Below are 3,372 nucleotides of genomic sequence, written 5' to 3' on the forward strand. Positions count from 1 at the left end.
GGAGTTCCGGGTTTACTGGCACACTCTATTCGGACGGGATTAGTTTTACATAGGTACGTGGGGTAAAGTAATAATTACCAGAGATTTTAGTCCCGTCCAAATGTGCCATGTCAGTAATCATTACCGCACGACGTCAGTAAAGATTACTGCGACTTTTACCTTCTGTAAAAGGGTCCTGGACAATTATCTCAGGTAATACTAATCCCGTGCGAATAGACCAGCAGTAAACATGTGTGTTAGGGCTGTCAAAAAAAAATCGAAGTTAGAAATATATTCAAATAGCCTATATGTATTTTTTTTATAAGTTCGAACCTAAATTTGATCATTCGAATATCATTAATAATTAATTAATGCTATCAATAATGTTGTATATCACGGCGAATCCCGTTCGGGCGGAGATGGCTCGCCCACAAGCCGAGCCAGAGAGGGATGCAGCGACGGAGGGAGAGGCGCCGACGGAGGAGCCCGCTGCGTCAACACCACCCACTGCACTGTCTGCGATGTGTGACCTGTTCGGGGAGACATACAGGGAGAGTGTTGCATCTGCTGCCTCCCTGCCTACCCTTTTTGAAGAAGAGATGAATCGTTACCAGAATGAGACACCACTACGAGCCGACCAGGATCCACTGTTGTGGTGGAAAACTACCGCACTGAAGTATCCAAACACTGCTCAGACAGTGAGGCAGAAGTTGATCATACCTGGCACTTCAGTGAGGTCAGAACGGGTGTTTTCATCCGAGTGTCCCGTTCATATTGCGTCAGCAATAAGCATCTTATTTTTTGTGTTGTTTTTTTTTTTGTAAAAAAAAACAAACAAACAAAACAAATAATAATAATAATAATAATAAATTCTAATATTATTCGAACTCTACTAAATTAATTAGAAAATATTCGAACTCGAGCTTTTGACAGTCCTATCATACGCACACGACGGCAGGAGGGGACGGCGTGCCTGAATGGATTTACCCCTCCCACTTGTGGTAGATTTACTTGCGAATCGGCCATTAATATTACTGACGTCCCGTGGTAAAGTGACATTACCCCACGTGCCCATGTAAAACTAATCCCGTCCGAATAGTGCTTTATAAAAGCATTTGAAGGGTGATTGTCCAGGGCTGTTTCCATCTGTTTTGCTGTGTAGACTAGTATACTGTTGTATGCTGAGTTCTGCGGTTAAAGTAACCCCGTTGGCTGTAACGTTTCTCCGTGGTTCTCCAAGTCTCTTCATTTCAGTGTTTGCTGAAGTTGAGCATTTTCCTTACATTTACAGTTATAGTTAGGATTTCTCAAGTTAAGACAAAATAGGTCTGAGATAGGAGAGGACACGGCTATGAGTTTTGGAATTACTTGTGTAGTAGGAAGATAGGTAGATAGATAGATAGATAGATAGTTTTTTTTCTATCTTTGAAAGTGAAGTCAAGATAAGCAGTTAGGATATTTTTCTGTAATGAAGTTCCAGAAATAGATGAGTTAAATACTGTATAAGTAAAAAATGAAAAAATAAATAGATAATACTTAGCCAAAAATATTCCTGACTATTAGCAAGTATTCATAAAGGAAGGGTTTTTCCACAAATTTTGTGGAAAAACCCTTCCTTCCTTCCCTCTACAGTCATCATTTAATGATGACTGGAAGGTAGTTTTAGGTCACACTGTGTTGCAATTGTGATACTGGCATTCTGCAAATATTTGGGTGATAGGGGTATGTGTGTGTGAACGATAAAAATAAAGTGAAAGTAGGTGGTGAAAAGAGAGGTGGCCCAGACATTGGTGACATCAATTTGCCCAACCTAACAACTGCTCCAATTGCATCATTACTTTATTAAGACTCTGATAAGACATGTTACTTCTCTACTGTGCTGGAACAGTGACGAGGCCACATTCAATGCCAGATAAGATAAGATAAGATAATCCTTTATTCGCCCCACGGCGGGGAAATTTGCCATAGCCCCAGGGGCAACCCCGAGTGGGGGGGGGTACAATTGCTATAAAATTGCTTGTCCTCCCACTGGTCCTCTATGCTGCCTGTTCAAGGAGGGAATATCATGCGTGCTGTTCTGTATATAAGGTAAGGTATGATCACGGAATGGTCGGATAGAGAGATCTCACCTTTAATTTGCTACAGGAGGTAGTAACAGCGCCACAACTGTGTCTGTATAAACAGGAAAGTTGGCGGGACGGAATCATGGGTAGGATGGGTGTGACGTTTTGATGATCTGTTATACGTGTGACCCACCGCGGGAAATTTAAAAATTAGCAAATCACAGTTGGCGGCTAACTCAAAGAAGAAGAACTGCAGTTGTAAATGTCTGCAAATTGGGAAAACAATGACGTCTGGGAGCTCCTTACCTATGAGCAGAGGAAGAGACCAGCTGCCATATAACGGAGAAGGTAAATGATTGTTAATACCATGTGATGCCATTGTTATTGTTTATAAAGTGCTGCTGATAGGTATGTTATATGTCCCACTAGAGGCTGATGCTTTTGTGTTACATGTCACACCCGTCACGCCTTTTTTGATTCCGTGATGCTGTGATGCTGTCTAAAATCACACATTGGAGTGGCATGATGCTGCCGTCGTTTAGTTCAGTGTAAAAATGCAAAGGAGGCCTAAAGGAGGGACTCTGTAGCGGCCTATAGTGCATTCTCTGTTTTAAAAGGGGCTTTAGAGGCTGTGGCATGCCTGTTTGTTGAGTCTCCCCTAAGCTTCAGAAGGCTTGTTCTCAGTAAACGTTTAATTTAATCAAAGTGCCCCCTCAAATTAAAGCTGAAGTCTGCAGTATATGTGTCTTATAGATGACATGTTTAGATACATAACACATTTAAACAGGATTGTTGTGGAACTCAAAATGTTAATGGTACCTGTATTAGTCAGTGCACATCAGATAGGTTAATTAGTAATATTAACTGTAAATTAAGAAACCAAAGTATATCAGTGTGGTTCCTTACCTTTCCATACTGACATAGTTTTGAACTAGCTAATATACTTCAACAGCATTATCAAATTCCTGAAATTTAATTATGGCTTTAAGTTTTCAAGGGCCACCCCAAGATTTTCAGTGGCCCCATCTGGCCAACCCTGTGGAAAAACTGCGCCACTGCACAGCCCTCTCTCTCAAACACACAGGCATGCACAAATACAGACAGACATGCAAGCAGCAACATTCACCCTTCATCACATACAGCAACAAAGACCCCAGTGTCTTAGAAGGGGCTGAGAAACTCACTTTAAACTATCACTCACACACTGCAAACACACCCACACACCCACAGAGGACTGTGGGTTGTTGGTAAGTGATGTCAGAGTTCAGCGAGGGAGATGAGGTGGAGTGAGTGTTTTGGGGTGAGTGTGTGTCAGAGAGGTGGGAGGGAC

Source organism: Epinephelus moara, chromosome 20, assembly GCF_006386435.1.
Source record: "Epinephelus moara isolate mb chromosome 20, YSFRI_EMoa_1.0, whole genome shotgun sequence".
Taxonomy (NCBI): Eukaryota; Metazoa; Chordata; class Actinopteri; order Perciformes; family Serranidae; genus Epinephelus; species Epinephelus moara.